Raw genomic sequence first — 22198 nt, 5'->3', positions numbered from 1 at the left:
GGTCAGGCAGGTTGTCTGCTCTCAAACCCTGTTTCCTGATAAGATGTTATCAATGACAATGCGTGCCCGAAACTTCATTAGCAATTTTAATTTTGCCCCATCCGGTGGTCCTGTGATCTCGCCCTGCCTCCACTTGCTTTGTGATATTTTATTACCTTGTGAAGTATGTGATCTCTGTGACCCACACCCTATTTGTGTACTCCCTCCCCTAATAAAAACTTGCTGGTTTTACAGCTCGGAGAACATCACGGATCCTGCCGACATGTGATGTCTCCCCTGGACACCCAGCTTTAAATTTCTCTCTCTAGTGCTCTTTCCCTTTATTTGTCAAACCAGCTGAGACACCTAGGAAATAGAAAAGAACCCACGTAACCATCGGGAGCGGGTTCTCCCCATATGTGTTGACTCCTTGTCTTGGCAAGCCCATCTATCTTAAGCAGTGGTAAAGGCAGGTACACTAATCTAGGCAACAGGCTGCCTAATTTACTGTGTTCAGCTCTGACTTGAGAAAAAGTGACCATTTGCCTTCCCATTGTCCATGATTTCTTCTATGGATGGAAATAGTTGGAATAGAGAAGAAGTCAATATGGACACAATAGCTGCATAATTGATTACAATGACCTGATCAGAGTCAATGTGAGAGGCAACAGGAACACAGTATCCCAGTGACACAGGATTGAATTTACACATTTATGTAAAATCCAAAACTCCCTCCTTAATTTTTGTTCCTATTTGACCCTTTCTCAGAGTGATTCTGCTATATGTCATCCTTGGACCACTTTAGTTAGGCCTGTTCTTCCAGTTTTGTTCATTTTGCAGTCATTGCGTGAATTAGATATTGCCTTTTCATTGTATTTTCATTTTTCTTTGATTATTTTGATTAGTTTCATTTCTATCTGGATTCTACTGAAGGATAAGTGTTTCTAAAACACTGAGACTTATTTTACTTGCTATCAAAATTTTAACAAATTAAATTCATCTATTAGAATATTCAGATTTTTAAAAATCTGAAAATATGATGTTTGCTAGAGACGTCACCCCTTTAAAAGTTTAAAATAAAGGGATGGGTCTTCTGCAAAAGATGATGGGGAGTGGGGAGAAGGCATTTTTACTCTCTTCTTCTTTGACAATCAAATGACAAAAATGAAAATGTAGAGGAAAAAATGCCATTTTCTTTTTCTTTTTTTTTTTTTTTTTTTTTTTTTTGAGACATAGTCTTGTTCTGTCATCCAGGCTGGAGTGCAGTGGGACAATCTTGATGCACTGCAACCTGTCTCCTGGATTCAAGTCTCATGCCTCAGCCTTCTGAGTAACTGGGATTACAGGTGCACGCCACCACACCCAGGTAATTTTTTGTATTTTTAGTCAAGATAGGGTCTTGCTGTGTTGCTCACACTGGTCTCAAACTCCTGGACTCAAGTGATCCACCCGCTTCACCCTCCCAAAGTGCTGGGATTACAGGCATGAGCCACTGTGCCTGGCTCAAAAAATGCCATTTTCAAAGAATTAGAAAAGCTATTAAGACACAAACTACAGGCCAGGCACGGTGCCCAGCACTTTGGGAGGCCGAGACGGGCGGATCATGAGGTCAGGAGATTGAGACCATCCTGGCTAACATGGTGAAACCCCGTCTCTACTAAAAGATACAAAAAATTAGCCAGATGTGGTGGCGAGCACCTGTAGTCCCCTACTCGGGAGGCTGAGGCAGGAGAATGGTGTGAACCCGAGAGGCGGAGCTTGCAGTGAGCTGAGATCTGGCCACTGCATTCCAGCCTGGGCAACAGAGCGAGACTCCGTCTCAAAAAAAAAAAAAAACAAAAGAAGAAACACAAACTACAAAATAGTACACCTTAGCAAATATCGTAAACAAGTGAACCTGAAACAAAGACTGGAAGCTCACTGTCTCCTTATTCCTTGAGCAGAATCCAGATTTCAACCAAAAGTTCTTAAAGGCATTCAATGTTTGTTTGTGGGTGCTTGGATGAGGTCACTGGAGAAGACAAATGCCCTTTAGAAAACTTCTTTATTGTGGGGGTTTGAGTTTACTTGTCATTTCTATGATATATTCTCCTAGTCAACAACTACAAGAGGAGAAGTAAGGTAGAGGAAGACGAGGCAATGATTGCTAAATCACAACACAACATACCTTAACCCAAAGGGTGTTGTTTTGAGCTTTGGTGCAAAAAACTGGTAGTAGTAAAGGAAATACATTAAGTAGGAATGTGTTCCAGACAGTAAACTTGTGTGAAATTCTCTGACTTGATTCCCCTTACTTCTACTTCTACTGTTTTTCAACATGTTCCTGGCCCAATTCAAAGACTAGACTGTGCCTAAAAACGTTTTTACAAATTGTAGTATAGAGACTTCCAGTTTCCAGTTCTGCATGTGAGGAACTTGAAAGTTGCCACTCCGTTTTAACGACAAGTAAAAAGCTGAACCGACTGAAAAAATCAATGACTTTCCTTAGATTCATAAGAGAGGTAAGGAAGCAGGGCACACTGCTGCTCCCAGGATTAGAGTATTACGCTTACCAGAGCAGAAAAGTCATCACAGACACTGCCGTGGGAACAAGTGCCCAGGTAGAAAAACCTGAACTGTAATTGGCATATTAGTAGAGGCTCAGTGTGAATGAGTCTGAGGGTTAAATATTCCTGGGGACCTAGTCATAGGAACCCCTCCTTCCTTTTGTGAGTTTTACCTCTAGGAAGGTCGGCCAGGTTGGCCACGGTAAGTATCAGAGAAAAATCCCCTTGTGTTTCTGGCAGGCAGAGGGAAAAGGAATCATTTTGAAATATGCCAGATTAATCTGTTCTTAACAAGGCCTGCCTTTAGGGGAACTAGTTAACCACAGCCTGACCTACTGGGGTTTCATCACTGCCTAACTTACCTGAGGGAAAGGAAGGAACCAACTCCAGTTAGCTTTAGCCTTCCATGTAAGAGAAGGGAAATAACCTGATTCTAGCCTATGCGGCCAGCCTGTCCCACTTAAGAAGGGGTAGAAAAAAATGATAAACACTTGTGGAGTTCGCAGTCCAGAAGCATAGACTCACTGAAAGACTGAGGCCTAATCACAGGGCTATAGAATGCTTCCCTTCCCCTCACACCTAATCACTACATTACTAAAGGCCTATTTATGGCAGTTCCTTTTACCTGGTACATGATGTCCAGCTATCAAGAAAAACATTACAGGACATTCTAAAAGACATAAAGAACAATTTGAAGAAACAGAGCTAGCATCAGAAGCAGACAGGGAAGGGATGTTCCAATGACCAGACCAGGAATTTTAAACGACTGTGATTAATTGCAAAGGACTCAAATAGGTAAACTAGATTGCGTGCAAGAACAGAGGGAAAATGTAAGCAGAGAGGTGGAAATCTTAAGAAAGAGCCAAAGAAAGTGCTAAGAATCAAAAGCACTGTAACAGAAATGAAGAATGCCTTTGATGGGCTTATTCAGTAGACTAGACATGGCTGAAGAAAGATCTCTGAGCTTAAAAATATATTAATAGAGGCCAGGCACGGTGGCTCACGACTGTAATCCCAGCACTTTGGGAAGCCAAGGCAGGTGGATCACGAGGTCAGGAGATTGAGACCATCCTGGCTGACACAGTGAAACCCCGTCTCTACTAAAACTACAAAAAAATAGCCGGGCGTGGTGGCGGGTGCCTGTAGTCCCAACTACTCAGGAGGCTAAGGCAGGAGAATCACTTGAACTCGGGAGGCAGAGGTTGCAGTGAGCCAAGATAGTGCCATTGCACTCTGGCCTGGGCGACAGAGCGAAACTCTCTCTCTCTCTCTCTCTCTCTCTAAATATTTTATATATATAAATATATATTATATAATAATATATACATATAAATATATATTATAAATATATATATATAAAATAGAAACCCTAAAACTGAAAAACAGAGGACGAAGATTGAAAACAACGACAACAAAGAATATCCAAGGACTGTGGAACAACTACAAAAATGTAACATACAATTTTAATGGGAATACCAGAGGGAGAAGAAAGAGAGAAAAAAAATAGAAGAATTATTTGAAACTATAGTAATTCAGAATTTCCCTAAATTAATGTCAAACACCAAACCCCAGATCCAGGAAGCTCAGAGACACAAAACAAGATATGCTTCTCCTCCTGCCAAAAAAAAAACCCAAAAAAACCAAAAAACGGGTGGGTGCAGGGTGGCTCACTCCTGTAATCCCAGCACTTTGTGAGGTTGAGGTGGGCGTCTCAACCTCAACCTCTGTCTCTACTAAAAATACAAAAATTAGCCGGCACAGTGGCGGGCGCCTGAAGTCCCAGCTACTCAGGAGGCTGAGGCAGGAGAATTGCTTGAACCTGGGAGGCAGAGGTTGCAGTGAGCTGAGATCATGTCATTGCACTCCAGCCTGGGCGACAGAGTGAGACTCCATCTCAAAAAAACAAAAACGAAAACCACACATACACATAAACAAAACAAACAAACAAAACATAGAACACAACACTTAGGCACGTTGTTTTCAATGAAAACAAAGAAAAAATTCCTGAAAGAAACCAGTGGGGGAAAAAACTTCCTACCTGTAGAAGAACAAACATAAGAATTACAACTGACTTCTCAGAAACTGTGGCAAACAAGACAATAGTGGAGTGAAATATTTAAAGTATTGAGAGAAATAAACCCCTATGACCTAGAATCCCATAACCTGCACAATTATCCTTCAAAGGTTAAGGAGAAATAAACGCATTCTCAGACAAATAAAAATGAGGAAATTCATTGCCAGTAGATCTGTCTTGTAAGAGAAGTTAAAAGAAGTTCTTCAGAGAGAAGGTAAATAATATAGGACAGAAACTTAGATCAACATAAAGAAAAAAGGAACACTAAAGGAATAAGTGAAGATAAAATACTTTAATTTTTCTTCTTAATTGGTCATAAATAATTTGTTCAAAATAATATCAACAATGTATTCAATTATATATGCTTATGTTCATATGTGTATATGTATATATACAGTAACAACTCTATATCTAATGTGATTATATTACATACAGTAATAAACACTAAATCAACTCTATCAATAAGAATTTTGAATGTGAATGATTTAATACAGCAGTTAAAAGACAGAGATTGTCAGAGTGGACCAGAAGACATGACCCAACTATATATTGTCTGCAAGAAACCTACTTCAGATATAAAGACACGTATAGTTTAAAAGTAAACGGAGGAAGATATATCATGCTAATTTCAACCAAAAGAAAGCAGGAATAGCTATGTTAATTTCAAACAGAGAAGACTTCAGACCAAGGAATACTACTCAGGAGAAATTTGTGCATTACATAATGATAAAGGAGTCAATTCTTGAAGAAGACATACAATCCTTAATGTGTTTAAGCACCTAACAACAAAGGATCAAAATACATGAGACAAAAACCAATAGAATTTCAAGGTCAAAAAGATGAATCAGTTATTATATTTGGAGACTTCAATACCCTTCTTAAAATGGACAGATCCAGCAGGTAAAAAATCAGTAAGGACATAGTTGAACTCAACAACACCATCAATCAACTGGATATAATGGTCATCTATAGACTACCTTATCCAACAACAGCAGAGTACATGTTCTTCTCAAGGTCACAAGGGACATTCACTAAGATAGAGCACATTCTGGGCCATAAAACACACATTAACAAGTTCAAAAGAATAGAAATCATGCAATGTTTTCTCTCAGACCACAGTGAAATTAAACTAGAGTACAATAACAGAAAGATAGTTGGAAAATTTCAAATTACTTGGAGATGAAACAACACACTTCTAAATAACACATTGAGTCAAAGAGGAAATCTCAAGAGAAATTAAAGAATATTTTGAACTAATGAAAATGAGAACAACTTATTGAAATTTGTGGGATGCACAAAAGTAGAGCTTAGAGGAAATTTTATAGCATTGAATACATATGTTAGAAGAGAAGATTAATCATCTAAGCTTCCACCTTAGAAAACTAGAAGAGCAAATTAAATCCAAAGTAACCTGAAGAAAACTAGTAATAATGATTAGAGCAGAAGTTAATGAAACAGAAACAGGAAATTAATAAAGTCAACAAAACCAAAAGCTGGTTCCTTGTAAAGATTAATACAGTAGATAAACCTCTAGCCAGGCTATCTAAGAAAAAAAAAAGAGAGAGGACACAAATTACTAATATCAGAAGTGAAAAAGGGAACATCACTACAGAGCTTATGGACATTAAAAGGATAATAAAGGAATAGTGTGCACAACCTAATAGTCCCACAAATTTGATAACCTACATGAGATGGGCAAATTCCTTGAAAGACAGTCTACCAAAACTCAAACAAAAAGAAATAGATAATCTGAATAGGCTGATATGTATTAAAGAAGTTGAATCAATAAATAATTAATCCGCAAAATAGAAAGCACCAAGCCCAGATGGCTTCTTCACAGGTGAATTCTACCAAACATTTTAGGAAGAAATCATACCAATTATCGACAATGTTTTCCAGAAGATAGAAGAAGGATAAATACTTTCTAACACATTCTGCAAGGCCAGCATTACGTAATAAAACCAGACAAAAACATTATAAGAAAAGAGAAAAACTACAACCCAGTATCTCTCACCAACATAGATGCAAAAAACTGCAACACAATATTAGTAAATCAAACCCAATTATGTGTATTTAAAAAATCATACACTATGACTAAGTGGGGTTTATCCCAGGTATGCCTTAGTTGTATCCACATAGTGCTAATTCTGCAGGCTTGAAAAAATCAATAGTGATGGAGGCTCAGCAACCTCCACCCAGATTTCAAAAGATGTCACTGAAAACCTGGGGCTCCAAGCATAGACTTGTCACAGGTGTGGTGCTACCACAGAGAGCCCCACTAGAGCAATGCTGAGCAGATATGTGGGGCTGGAGCTGCTGCAGAAAGTTCCCACCAGGGTAATGCCTAAGTGGAACTGTGGAAGCAGGACCACTTCCAGGACCCTGGAACTATGGAGTCACCAGCAACATGCAACATCCACCTGGGAAAGTTTCAGGCACTGGACTTTAACCCATATGAGCAGCTATGTGGGTTGCACCCAGCAAAGCCATAGGGGTAGGGATACCTGAGGCACTGGGGGCTCAACCTTGCCCCATTGTGTTTGGGAGGTAGAACATGGAGTCAAAAGCAGTTATTCTTCAGCTTTAAGGTTTAATGTTTACCCTGCTGGGTTTCAGACTTGCTTGGGGCCTGTTACTCTTTTCTTTGCCTGCTTTTCTCTTTTGGAATGCAAATGTCTGTCTTATTCCTGTACCACCATTGTAGCATTCTTTCTTTCTTTTTTTAAAATCACCTTTTTTTTTTTTTTTTTTGAGACAGGGCCTCACTTTGTCACTTAGGAAGGCGTACAATGGCATGATGATGGCTCACTGCAGTCTTGACCTCCTGGGCTCAAGTGATCCTCCCACCTCAGCCTCCTGAGTAGCTCGGATTACAGTTGAGTGCCACCACAGCTGGCTAATTTTTTAATCATATTATTTTTTATAGAGACAGAGTCTAACTACGTTATGCAGGTTGTTCTCAAACTCCTGGGTTCAAGCGATCCTTCTGCTATGGCCTTCCAAAGTGCTGGATTACAGGCGTGAGCCACCATACTCGGCCTCCTTTGTATCTTGAAAGTAGAAAAGTTGCTTTAATTTCACATGCTCACAGATGAGACTTTGGACTTTGGAATTTTCAGTTGGTGTTGGAGTTAAAGCTTTGGGGCTTTGGAGAAGGAATATTTGTATATGAGAAGGACATGGGTTTTGGGGGGCCAGGGGTGGAATGCTATGACTTAAATATTTTTTCCCTCCAAAACTCATGTTGCAATTTAATCCCCATTGTGGGAGTATTGAGAAGTAAGTCCTTTAAGAGATGGTTGAGGCTGGGTGCGGTGGCTGACACTTTGGGATGCTAAGGCAGGCGGATCAGTTGAACCCAGGAGTTAAATACTAGCCTGGGCAGCATAGTAAAGTGTGTGTGTGTGTGTGTGTGTGTGTGTGTGTGTGTGTGTGTGTGTGTGTGTGTGTGTGTGTATAGTTTAAGATGCTCTTGCTCTGTTATCCAGGCTGAAGTGCCGTGGTACTATCACAGCTCACTGTAACCTGGAACTCCTGGGTTCAATTGATCAGCCTGTCTCAGCCTCCAGAGTAGCTAGAGTTACAGGTAGGTACCACCACACCTGGCCATTCTTTTGGTAGATACAGAGTCTAACTGTGTTACCCAGTATGGTCTTGAACTCCCAGCATCAGGTGATCCTCCTGCCTTGGCCTCTGAAAGTGCAGATGTGAGTCACTATGCCCAGCCCATGTATATTTTTCAGTAAACTTTTTAGATTGGAATATTTTAGATTTATAGAAAAGTTGCAGAGATAAACAGAGAGTTTCTGTATATCCTTACCCAGTTTTTCCTAATGCTAACACCTTATATAACCACTGGACACTCATCAAAACTAAGAAATGAAAATTAGTACATTATTATTAACTGGATTCCAGACTGTATTTTGATTTTATACATTTTTTTAAAAACTAATGTTCTTTTATTCATTCTAGGATCCAAACAAGGGTACCACATTACATTTAGCTATGCAGTCATGTGTTGCTTAATGATAGGAATATATTCTGAGAAATCTTTTGTTAGGTAATTTTGTCAGTATGCAAGCATCATAGAAAGTACTTACACATACCTAGATGGTCTAGCCTATTCCATATCTAGGCTATATGATATAGTCTGTTACTCCTAGGCAGCATACATGTACAGCCTGTGGCTGTTCTGAATATTGTATGCATTTGTAACACAATGACAAGGATTTGTATATCTGAACATAGAAAAGGTACAGTAAAAATATTATAATCTGATGGGATCACTGTCATATATGCAGTTTGTCATTGAGTGAAATGTTACGCAGTGCATGACTATATTTGTGTTTGATTCTTTTTTTATTGTATTTTTATTTATTTATTTATTTTTAAATTATTATTATTATTATTATACTTTAAGTTCTAGGGTACATGTGCATAACGTGCAGGTTTGTTACATATGTATACTTGTGCCATGTTGCTGTGCTGCACCCATCAGCTCGTCAGCACCCATCAACTCGTCATTTACATCAGGTATAACTCCCAATGCAATCCCTCCCCCCTCCCCCCTCCCCATGATAGGCCCCGGTGTGTGATGTCCCCCTTCTCGAGTCCAAGTGATCTCAATGTTCAGTTCCCACCTATGAGTGAGAACATGCGGTGTTTGGTTTTCTGTTCTTGTGATAGTTTGCTAAGAAGGATGGTTTCCAGCTGCATCCATGTCCCTACAAAGGACACAAACTCATCCTTTTTTATGGCTGCATAGTATTCCACAATTAAAAGAACTAGAGAAGCAAGAGCAAACACATTCAAAAGCTAGCAGAAGGCAAGAAATAACTAAGATCAGAGCAGAACTGAAGGAGATAGAGACACAAAAAACCCTCCAAAAAATCAATGAATCCAGGAGCTGGTTTTTTGAAAAGATCAACAAAATTGACAGACCGCTAGCAAGACTAATAAAGAAGAAAAGAGAGAAGAATCAAATAGACGCAATAAAAAATGATAAAGGGGATATCACCACCGACCCCACAGAAATACAAACTACCATCAGAGAATACTATAAACACCTCTACGCAAATAAACTAGAAAATCTAGAAGAAATGGATAATTTCCTGGACACTTACACTCTTCCAAGACTAAACCAGGAAGAAGTTGAATCCCTGAATAGACCAATAGCAGGCTCTGAAATTGAGGCAATAATTAATAGCCTACCAACGAAAAAAAGTCCAGGACCAGATGGATTCACAGCTGAATTCTACCAGAGGTACAAGGAGGAGCTGGTACCATTCCTTCTGAAACTATTCCAATCAGTAGAAAAAGAGGGAAACCTCCCTAACTCATTTTATGAGGCCAACATCATCCTAATACCAAAGCCTGGCAGAGACACAACAAAAAAAGAGAATTTTAGACCAATATCCCTGATGAACATCGATGCAAAAATCCTCAATAAAATACTGGCAAACCGGATTCAGCAGCACATCAAAAAGCTTATCCACCATGATCAAGTGGGCTTCATCCCTGGATTGCAAGGCTGGTTCAACATTCGCAAATCAATAAACATAATCCAGCATATAAACAGAACCAAGGACAAGAACCACATGATTATCTCAATAGATGCAGAAAAGGCTTTTGACAAAATTCAACAGCCCTTCATGCTAAAAACGCTCAATAAATTCGGTATTGATGGAACGTACCTCAAAATAATAAGAGCTATTTATGACAAACCCACAGCCAATATCATACTGAATGGGCAAAAACTGGAAAAATTCCCTTTGAAAACTGGCACAAGACAGGGATGCCCTCTCTCACCACTCCTATTCAACATAGTGTTGGAAGTTCTGGCCAGGGCAATCAGGCAAGAGAAAGAAATCAAGGGTATTCAGTTAGGAAAAGAAGAAGTCAAATTGTCCCTCTTTGCAGATGACATGATTGTATATTTAGAAAACCCCATTGTCTCAGCCCAAAATCTCCTTAAGCTGATAAGCAACTTCAGCAAAGTCTCAGGATACAAAATTAATGTGCAAAAATCACAAGCATTCTTATACACCAGTAACAGACAAACAGAGAGTGTTTGATTCTTTAGGATAAACATCTGGAGCAGTAGACTTGATAATGGAGACAGTCTGAACTCAAAGTCTGTCTCTCTTTCTCTTATTTTCACTCCCTCTCCTTATCTCTAGCTTTCTCTCATGCACTCACCTATGTACATATGCAAGTATGCAAATGACAAGCGTTCTCCTTTTCCCTTTGTGGGATCAGTGAAGGAGTAGACAAAAACTTCACTGACTCCATTCAGCTGCACCCGAGGCAGTGCAGTTTGCGGGATTCAAGAAAGAAGTGCAATGAGAATAGTTGTTTCTTTTTTCTTTTTCTTTTTTTTTCTGAGACAGAGTCTCACTCTGTCACCCAGGCTGGAGTGCAGTGGCGCGATCTCGGCTCACTGCAACCTCCGCCTCCCAGGTTCACACCATTCTCCTGCCTCAGCCTCTCGAGTAGCTGGGACTACAGGCACCCAACACCACGCCTGGCTAATTTTTGTTTTTGCATTTTTAGTAGAGACAGGGTTTCACCGTGTTAGCCAGGATGGTCTCTCTCCTGACCTCGTGATCCACCTGCCTTGGCCTCCCAAAGTGCTGGGATTACAGGTGTGAGCTACCACAATGGCCGAGAATAGCTGTTTCTTAAAGAAAATGGTGATGTCCTGAGGGGTGAGGGCTTCAAAAGAGCAACCACAAGGGGAAGAGGAAAAGTATAGGAGAGAAGGCAAGAGTTGGAAAATAAAATCGTGATTACTGGGACACAATCTGAAGACTCAACCAGTGAGGTCTTGCAAATATTGTGTAATATAAAGGGGAGAATGAACTATAAAGGAGCACAACTCTCAATTTCTCAAACTCTACATTTAAGACACACTTTGAAATCCTGTAACAGAACTGCTTAAAGCTGTAGTGGAATCCAATGTATATTGTGTTGGATAACAGCCAATGTGGTTTTGGAAAGGGGTAATCTACTCATAATCCTACCACTTATCTTGTCCCAATAAAATATTATTGCATGGAGATGTGTATTGACCATCAGAATGCTCCCCAGTGTGAAAGACCACCAGAACAACTCTTAATTCTTACCCACTCCCAGCAGAGAGTTACATACAAGTTTCATAGCAGGAGGATCCCTGCCATGTGGTCTGTTTTTACTGGTAGACAACAACAAAATACATTTTAGTGTTTAAACAGTTTAAGGAGTTGGAAAATATTTGCTGTAATAATCAGATATCTAGACTTAACACTTGTTCATTCATTAGAAATCACTAAAAATCAGCCTATTGGTAAATGAGTTAGGGATAGAAAATAAGCCACGGGATTAGGACTGTCAACCAATTTTGATTCTTTGATGACTGTTTACTGTCATGCTTAAGCTCTGGAGATATAAAGGAGTATTTTCCACATGCTTTTGTCCTCCTTACCACAGCTTCCCTGCAGGGACAAAATAATACTTCTCAGCCTCAGCTCACATGGAAAGGTGGGAACACAATTGCCCAGAGACCTGTATTAACTTCTTGAGATTTGGCATTCCCACTGTATCTTTAGGTGATTATAAGAATTTTCAGTTCAGGAAGACAAAAATAGTAAATTTTAACCTTTGGGGAACTTCCTACTTGGGATCAGAGACTATAAAGTGAATGATACAGCCTTGTTAGTGGTGTAAGTTTAGTATCCCTTGTCTGAAATGCTTAGGACTAGATGTGTTTCAGATTTTGATTTTTTTTCAGATTTTGGAATATCTCCATATACATAATGAGATATCTTGGAGATAGGATCTAAGTCTAAACACAAAATTCATTTATGTTTCATATAAACCATATACAGATAGCGTGAAGGTAATTTTATATGGTATTTTAAATAATTTTAGGCATGAAACAAAATTGTAGCTCTGTTTTAATTGCAACCCATCACATGAGGTCAGCCCATCACAATTTTCCACTTGTGGCATCGTGTTGGTACTCAAAAACTTTTGAATATTGGAGCATGTTGGATTTTGTATTTTAGGATTACAGAAGCTCAACCTGTAGTAGCATATGCTACTTATGAAATCAACATGGTTGCCAGAATTATGTCTCTTCTTTCAGTGTGATGTATTTGAGAAAAAGAGAAAACTTAGATACATGGGTAGCACTATATAACAAACAACAGAAGATGAGACTCAAAAGGCCAGAATGTGGAGTAGCTGGAAAGGCTACACGAGGTCCCATGGAAGCCAACTTTAGACAGAGCTGACACTATGAGAAGGCAGCGAAGTCTGGATTAGGAGGAGCAAAAGAGTATAAGAGAGTCATGTTAGCAGCTGAGCAAAAGAGTGGGGATTCATGAATTTCCACTGCTGTGATTGATCTCTGCTTTAAATCTGCAACTACTTGCAGCTCACGCCTGTACCCGGGCTTCTGTTTGTGAATATCTATGATATTCTTTTTATTACTCCAGGTATAACCTTTATCAACATCTTTTACTCGAACTACAGAGAACATGACTTTGTTAGTTTCCCAAAGAGCCAAACAAAAACAGATAGACTTGCAAACTGGTGGAGATTGAGAGAGAGTTTGCACAGGCTATAGATAACCAAAAAAGTAATCATCTATAATTAAGCAGGATTTGGTAAATATGAACAGGCTAGTAAACTTTTTTGAGGTTGGCAAATTAGGGAGATTTCTGTAGTTGGCCATAAATACTAAAGGTTTCATGACTTTAAACCCAAGTATCACCTTATATCCTGCAGACATTTATAATATACCTCATTTGGTATATTTCAGACTTTAATAAACTGCAAAATTTCTTCACTGTCATTCCTACCTACTTTAATATACAATTCATATTTAAAATCACCCATTAAATCAATTGTGGCTGCTTGGGATTCTAATTTGCAGAAGCACATTTTAGAAATCTGAACGCAGTAAGAATGATTTATAATAGACTTTGGGGACTGCAGGGGGAGGGTAGGAGGGGGGGTGAGGGATAAAAGACTACACATTGGGTACAGTGTACCCTGCTTGGGTGATGGGTGCACCAAAATGTCAGAAATCACTACTAAAGAACTTATCCATGTAACCAAAACCCACCCGTTCCCCAAAAGCTATTGAAATGAAATAAAATAAAAATAATAAAAATTAATTTGCAAGATATTAGACTTCCCATTGGATTCAGGGCTTCTCAAATATTGATGTCCCTTTGCTTTTTAAATTTCATGATGCAAGAGTTTGTACAGACCAGAATTTCAGTCCCAGCTCTGCCACCTCATAGTATTGTGAGTCTGGGAAAATTACTTCATTTCTCTCTTCCTCAATTTAACTTCACAGGGTTGATCTGAGGATTAAAGACACAATGTAAGTAAGGAAGCTGGCACGTAGTAGATGCATATGTTAGATTTGCTCTCCTTATTGGTGGGATGGTTAGAGTAGGAGGCGGAGGATGACATTTTTCTATCTCCAGGTTCAGGAAAAATTAGAACCAAGATATAATATTCAATTCCAAAGTCACAGTAAACATTTTTTCATTATAAAATGGCACATTAATATATTTTTGCTGTAAAAAATGAAGATCGTATATGTACTAAAAAGTATGAAGACTACTTTACCCCATTCCTCATCACACTTTTCCCCCCAGATTAAGGGTCATCTCAGAGACTTTGCACAGGGAGACTTCTCCACTTCCCTCCCACGTCCTACAGGGGCTACTGCTTATCTTCATGTCTCAGCTTAAATGTCATTTGCTCGGAGAAACCCCCTTTGACCACTCTAAGGTGGTCTCTCTGCTTCCTTCTTTTATTTTCTATGAGTAAAACCTATGCATATTCTTCACCATATTTATGTGAAATTGAAATTTTGCAGTAAGAGTTTTGTTTGTGTGCATCCCCTGTTAGACTATAAGCTCCAAGAAGGCCAGATGTTGGCTGTTTTGTTCATCACTGTACACTAGTACCTGGCGTGGTGTGTGGTATGTAGAAGGTACTCACTCAATATTTGTTGGATTGAATGAAAGATGCTTGTTTAATGTTTTACTTTAGATTATATTCAGTGTATAGATTTTTCTGGTGACTCTTATACTCATGTTTTTGCCAAAATTGCAATATGTAGCCACACTGCAGAGATATTCTGGAGGAATCTGAAAATAGCATACAAATGTATGAAATTAATATAGTTTCTGAGTTTTTGAGAGCCAGGGAGTTTTGCTGATTTGTTAGTATTTGTCAGTCATTTAGTAAGTATTTATTGAGTGCCTTAGTCAGAGATAACCAAAACGGATGTGGTTCCTGCCCATATGGAATTTTATTCTTAGTAGAGGAAATACATTAATCTTGTAAAAACAAATACATGGAGTGGAATGTTAAGATTTGATTATGTTGCCTCAGTTTTGGCCCAGACCCCAAGATAAAGGTGCTAACTAGTTCCAATTCTAAAGTGAGATGGAAGATCATGAAGCAGATTTGAAGGGGAAGCTGGTTTTGTAATCTTTAGCTGACGAACTACCTCTAGCCTATAAAAGAAATTAGAGAAGCCCAGAAGTATTGTTAGAAATGTCAAGGGATTATTTGAAGACAGATGTTGGGGTTGTGACTCCCCGAGAAGGGGTGTGGGTGCTTTTCCCTCACTTAAAGTTTAGTGAGAGGAACTTTAATGGAATCACTCAGGGAGCTTCATGTATGTGTCCTAGCATTTGGGGTTCATGCAGCTAAATCATCCAGAGGATGACAAGCTGTGTCTGGAGCTGCCTGCCAGGGCTTTCGATGAAGAGCGAGCTGGGTTTGGAAAATAGCAGCATTCCCATCAATAGTGCTCAAGAAGCGTGCTACTGGTAGGCCAGATGAGGACTTCTGGAGCAAGAGGAGAAGACAAATGGGATTGTCTTAAGAGTCTGCCTACAAACATCATCTAGAGAGTTGAGAATACTTCAGTGGGAAGAAGAGGAGGTATACTCCCAGATTCCTAATAGTAGAATGCTAGGAGAACATTCCGGAAGAGATATATTTGCAGGCGCCAAGGGAACTGCTGGTGTATGAACTTCAAAGCAAGACAGAAGTGTCCTCTAGAGGAAATGTTAGCTTTAAACACTTGCCATGGTCAGAGAGCTTTAGAGGTAGATTTCCAAAAGAATATGAGTCAAACGAGTTTCACCTTGGCCGGGCACGGTGGCTCACGCCTGTAATTCCAGCACTTTCGGGGGCCGAGGCGGGTGAATCACGAGGTCAGGAGATAGAGACCATCCTGGCTAACACGGTGAAACCCCGTCTCTACTAAAAATATAAAAAAATTAGCCGGGCGAGGTGGCGGGCGCCTGTAGTCCCAGCTACTTGGGAGGCTGAGGCAGGAGAATAGGGTGAACCCGGGAGGCGGAGCTTGCAGTGAGCCGAGATGCGCCACTGCACTCCAGCCTGGGCGACAGAGCAAGACTCTGTCTACAAAAAAAAAAAAAAAAAAAAAGAGTTTCACCTTAACTCTTATCAGCCTGGCCCTCCCTCAAGCTTTCAGTCTTAGGAAAGCCAAGTGTGAACTAGTAAGTAAGGGAGGAGAAATAGACAAGCTAAGCTGGGAACTAAAAAGACCAGCCATGCTGCCTTTCTGGAGGAAGGGAGAAACTGTAACTTCAAATGAAGCTAAGATATTTTTTTAAATTCCCTAAACTGGACATATTACTAATTTCTGAATTGAGAATTCAGTGTCTATATCTATAGCTATTTATCTTCTGGTTCCTAGTAATACAAGGTATTTAACAGATGCGCCTCTGATGGGGAGATTTATTACTGGCCAAGTGTAACCCACATATCTCAGGAGGTTGCAAATTGCCTAAGATATTTCCACCCACCCTATTCCATGCCTTGGTTTTAAAAATGAACTTCAGAGCAGCTTTGAGAAGAAAAGAACACTATTTTCTTATTCTGAATGTGTAAGAGTATGTGGTAGACAAAATGATGCTTGCCTTCCCACTCCCCAAAGATGTCCAGGTCCGAATCTCCAGGACCTGTCAAGATGTCAAGATGTTACCTTACATGGCAAAAAGGACTGTGTATATATTCCCGAGGAAGATTATTATTATATTCCTTCCGTTCCTCAAGAATATATGTACAGTTCCTACAAAATAGGGCTTAATAAATTGCATGCCAATCTTTAATAGTTTGCATGCTATTTTTGCATACATTTTTTATTCATTCATTCGTTTACTCAGTATTTAATGAGTACCTTCTGGGTGCCCAGCACTTGAAGATATAAAAATGAGTAAGACAGATACAGATGCAGATGAAGAAACTGAGGCTCCGAGAGGAGGTTAAGTGGCTTGCCCAAGGTCCATATTTAGTGAATGGTAGAGTCAGTTCTGGAATCCATGTCTTCTGATTTCAAATTCCATCCATTTTGTCTTCCTCCTCATCAGTTAAGAAGAAGAGTTACCACTGCTGCATCAATATTAAATACTGATTGATCTAATGCATGTACCAAAATACATTATATTCCATGAGGATACAAAAAGCCTGTCACTAACCTAAGATTAAATAGCAGACTAGACAAGGTAGAATGTCTAATCTCCCAGTTTTATTTCAGAATTTAAGATAGAATATAATAAATATTATAAAAGAAAGAGAATAAAATGGCTTATTATCTGAAAGGCTGAAGAAAGAATATTTAGCTGGGATGGAAAATCAAGTAGAACCTCTTCCTTTATGGAGGGTGTGTCATTTGAACTGGTCTTGAAAGAGGTCTTACAGGAATTAACTTTCATATACTGGGACTGTTTGGGGTCTTTCTCATGGCCATATAATTTCATGAGAGAGACTGTGGGTTCATTCTCAGCTTAGCATTCACCATGGCCTACTTTGCACCTAAAGTGTAGTTTTCATTTTCTTTCTTCAGAAGAAGATGGGGAGAAGTGGGAGCTGGGGTTGTTGAAGGAAATGGTTATGGGTGGGTAAGGAAGACAAGTAGAAAAAATGTTGTCTAATAATCTACAGGCATACCCTGAAGGTATTGCGGGTTCCATTCCAGACCCTTGCAATAAAGCAAATACAGCAATAAAATGAGTCACATACATTTTTTGGCTTTCCAGTATATATGAAAGGCAGGTTTACACTATGCCATAGTCTGTTAACTGTGCAATAGCATTATGTCTAAAAAACAATATGCATATCTAATTTAAAAATATTTTATTGCTGAATAATATGAATGATCATATGAACCTACAGCAAGACGTACTCTCTGCTGGTATTGCCTTGATGTTGATGACTGCTGACTGATCAGGGTGGTGGTTGCAGAAGGCTGGGTTGGCTGTGGCAAGTACTTAAAAAAAACTTAGGCTGGGCACTGTAGCTCACACGTGTGTCCCCACCCAAATCTCATCTTGAATTGTAACACCCACAATTCTCATGTGTCATGGGAGGAACTCAGTGAGAGGTGATTGAATTATGGGAGTGGGTCTTTTCTGTGCTGTTTTCATGATAGTGAATGAGTCTCACGAGATCTGATGATTTCAAAAAACATGAGTTTCCCCGCACAAACTCTCTCTTTGCCTGCCACCATCCATGTAAGATGTGACTTGCTCCTCCTTGCCTTTTACCTTCTGCCATGATTGTGAGGCCTCCTCAGCCATGTGGAACTGTAAATCCAATAAACTTCTTTCTTTTGTAAATTGCCCAGTCTCGGGTAGGTCTTTATCAGCAGCGTGAAAATGGACTAATACAATCTCTCATCTGTTGATGGACCCTTAGGTTACTTCCAAATGGCTCTTATGAATAGTGCTACAATAACATGGGAGTGCAGATATCTCTCAGATTTACTCGTTTCCTTTCTTTTGGGTATACACCTAAGGAGTGGGATTGCTGGATCACATGGTAGTTCTATTTTTAGTTTTTTGAGGAACCTCCAAACTGTTCTCCGTAGTGGTTGTACTAATTTACATTCCCACCAACAGTGTACAAGGGTTCCCTTTTCTCCACATCCTCTCCAGCATTTGTTATTGTCTAACTTTTGGATAGAAGCCATTTTAACTGGGGTGAGATAATAGCTCATTGTAGTTTTGATTTGTATTTCCCTTATGATCAATGACATTGAGCACCTTTTCATACGCCTGTTTACCATTTGTATGTTTTCTTTGGAGAAATGTCTATTCAGATCTTTTGCCCATTTTAAATGGGTTTATTAGATTTTTTTCCTATAGAGTTGTTTGAACTCATTATATATTCTGGCTATGAATCCCTTGTCAAATGGGTAGCTTGCAAATATTTTCTCCCATTCTGTGGGTTGTCTCTTTACTTTGTTGATTGTGTCCTTTGCTGTGCAGAAGCTTTTTAACTTGATGTGATCCCATTTGTCCATTTTTGCCTTGGTTGTCTGTCCCTGTGGGACATGACTCAATGTCCTAGAGAGTTTCCCCAATGTTTTCTTTTAGTAGTTTCATAGTTTGAGGTCTTAGATTTAAGTCTATAATTCATTTTGATTTGATTTTTGTATATGGGAAGAAATAGGAGTCTAGTTTCATTATTTTGCATGTGGATATCCATTTCTCTGGGCACCATTTATTGAAGAGACTGCCTTTTTCCCCAATGTATGTTCTTGACACCTTTGTCAAAAATGAGTTCATTGTAGATGTATGGACTTACCTTCTATTCCACTGGTCTACATGTCTGTTTTTATGCCAGTACCATGCCATTTTGGTTACTCTAGCTCTGTAGTGTGTAAGTTGAAGTCAGGTAATGTGATTCCTCCAGTTTTGTTTTTGCTTAGGATAGCTCTGGCTATTCTTGGTCTTTTATGGTTCCAAATAAATTTTAGAATTGTTTTTTCTATTTCTGTGAAATAGAAATATTTCTATTTCTATATTCTGTGAATACCATCATTGGTATTTTGATAGGGATTGCATTGAATCTGAAGATTGCTTTGGGTAGTATGGACATTTTAACAATATTGATTCTTCCAATTCATAAACATGAAATCTCTTTCTATTTTTTGGTGTCTTCTTTAATTTTGTACATCACTGTTTTATAGTTTTCATTGTAGAGATCTTTCATTTCTTTCAAAAACTAATTCCTAGATATTTTATCTTATTCATAGCTATTACAAATGGGATTACTTTCTTGGTTCCTTTTTCAGATTTTTCACTGTTGACATACAAAAATGCTGCTGAGGCCAGGCACAGTGGCTCACGCCTGTAATCCCAGCACTTTGGGAGGCTGAGGTGGGTGGATCACTTGAGGCCAGGCATTTGAGACCAGCCTGGCCAACATGGTGAAACCTCATCTCTACTAAAAATACAAAAATTAGCCAGGCATGATGGTGCACACCTGTAATCCCAGCTACTCGGTAGGCTGAGGCAGGAGAATTGCTTGAACCCAGGAGGTGGAGGTTGCAGTGAGCAGAGCTTGCACCACTGTGTTCCAGCCTGGGTGATGGAGCAAGACTCTGTCTCAAAAAAAAAAAAAAAAAAAAAAGATGCTATTGATTTTTGTATGTTGATTTTGTATGCTGCAACTTTACTGAATTTGTTTATCAGTTCTAATAGCTTTTTGGTAGAGTCTTTAAGTTTTTTTTTTTTTTTTTTTTTTTTTGAGGCGGAGTCTCGCTCTGTCGCCCAGGCTGGAGTGCAGTGCCCGGATCTCAGCTCACTGCAAGCTCCGCCTCCCGGGTTCACGCCATTCTCCTGCCTCAGCCTCCCGAGTAGCTGGGACTACAGGCGCCCACCACCTCGCCCGGCTAGTTTTTTGTATTTTTTTAGTAGAGACGGGGTTTCACCGTGTTAGCCAGGATGGTCTTGATCTCCTGACCTCGTGATCCGCCCGTCTCGGTCTCCCAAAGTGCTGGGATTACAGGCTTGAGTCACCGCGCCCCGCACGATGAATGATCTTTTTAATGTGCTCTTGAATTTGGTTTGCTAGCATTTTGTTGAGATTTTTGCATTAATATGTATCAGTGATACTGGCCTGTTGTTTTCTTTTTTTGATGTGTCTTTGTCTGGTTTTGATGTCAGTGTAATATTGGCCTGATAGAATGCATTTGGAAGTAATCTCTCCTCCTCTATTTTTCCAATTACTTTGAGTAGGATTGGTATCAGTTCTTCTTTAAATGTTTGATAGAATTCAGCAGTGAAGCCTTTGGGTCCTGGCCTTTTCTTTGATGGGAGACTTTTTATTATGGCTTCATTCTCATAACTTATTATTGGTATGTTCTGGTTTTGAATTTCTACATGGTTCAATCTTGATAGGTTGTATGTATCTGGGAATTTATTCATTTCTTCCAGATTTTCCAATTTATTGGCATATAGTTGCTCATAGTAGCCACTAATGATGCTTTGAATTTCTGTGGTATTAGTTGCAATGCCTCCTTTTTCATCTCCAATTTTATTTATTTGGGTCTTCTCTCTTTTTTTCTTGGTTAGTGGGGCTAAAGGTTTGTCACTCTTGTTCATTTTTTTAAAAAACCAAGTTTTTGCTTCATTGATCTTTTGTATTGTTTCCTTCATTTCAATTTCATGTATTTCTGCTTTGATCTTTTTTTTAGATGGAGTTTCGCTCTTCTTGCCCAGGCTGGAGTACAGTGGCATGATCTTGGCTCACTGCAACCTCCGCCTCCCAGGTACAATCGATTCTCCTGTCTCAGCCTCCCAAGTAGCTCAGATTACAGGCATGCGCCACCATGCCCAGCTAATTTTTTTGTGTTTAGTAGAGATGGGGTTTCACCATGTTAGTCAGGCTGGACCTCAGGTGATCCACCCGCCTTGGCCTCCTAAAGTGCTGGGATTTTAGGCGTGTGCCAACACGCCTGGCCTCTGCTCTGATCTTTATTGTTTCTTTCTTCTATTAATTTTTGGTTTGGTTTGTTGTTGCCATTCTAGTTCTTTAAGGTTATCATTAGGTTGTTTATTTGAATTTTTTTTCTTTTTCAATGTAAACATGTATAGTTGTAAACTTCCTTCTTAGTTCTGCTTTTGCTGTATTTCTTAGGTTTTGGTATGTTATGTTGCCGTTAGCATTTGTTTCAAGAAATTTCTAAATTTTCTTCTTACTTTCTTCATTGACCCACTGGTCATTCAGTAGCATGTTGCTTAATTTCCATGTGTTTGAACAGTGTCCAAAGTTCTTCTTGTTATTCATTTGTAGTTTTATTTCATTGTGGTCAGAGAAGATGCTTGATATTATTTCAGTTTTTTTTTTTAATGTTTTAAGACTTATTTTGTGAACTAACACATGGTCCTTCCTTGAAAATGATCCATACGCTGAAGAAAAAAATGTGTATTCTGCAGTCATCGCATGAAATGTTCTGCAAATCTCTATTAGCTCCATTTGTTCTATAGTACAGATTAAGTACAATGTTTCTTCGTTGATTTTGTCTGGAAGATCTGTTCAGTGCTTAAAATAGGATATTGAAGTCTCCAACTATCATTGTATTGGGGTCTAACTCTCTTTAGCTCTGATATTTGCTTTATATATCTGGGTGCTCCAGTATTGGGTGCATATATATTTACAATTGTTATATCCTCTTGCTGAATTTACCCGTTTCTCATTAGGTAATGACCTTCTTTGTCTCTTCTGATAGTTTTTATCTTGACATCTATTTTGTTTAAGTATAGCTACC

At 39.2% G+C, this 22198-nt stretch overlaps 1 protein-coding gene and 1 long non-coding RNA gene across 2 annotated transcripts in view; one reads left to right on the top strand and one right to left on the bottom strand.

Moving 5' to 3' along the window:
* LGMN (legumain) overlaps nucleotides 1-22198 on the bottom strand; it is a 1022235-nt gene that overhangs the window by 669665 nt on the left and 330372 nt on the right. The gene's annotated exons all lie outside the window — the stretch shown is intronic.
* LOC126959725 (uncharacterized) lies at nucleotides 5044-10133 on the top strand. Its single transcript, XR_007727632.1, has 3 exons — nucleotides 5044-7474; nucleotides 8088-8185; nucleotides 9020-10133. It is a non-coding gene; the product is annotated as an uncharacterized LOC126959725 (long non-coding RNA).

This window comes from Macaca thibetana, chromosome 7 (genome assembly GCF_024542745.1).
Source record: "Macaca thibetana thibetana isolate TM-01 chromosome 7, ASM2454274v1, whole genome shotgun sequence".
NCBI lineage: Eukaryota > Metazoa > Chordata > Mammalia > Primates > Cercopithecidae > Macaca > Macaca thibetana.
Note: the sequence above shows the minus strand (reverse complement) of the source record. Positions and strands in the feature narration are given on the sequence as shown.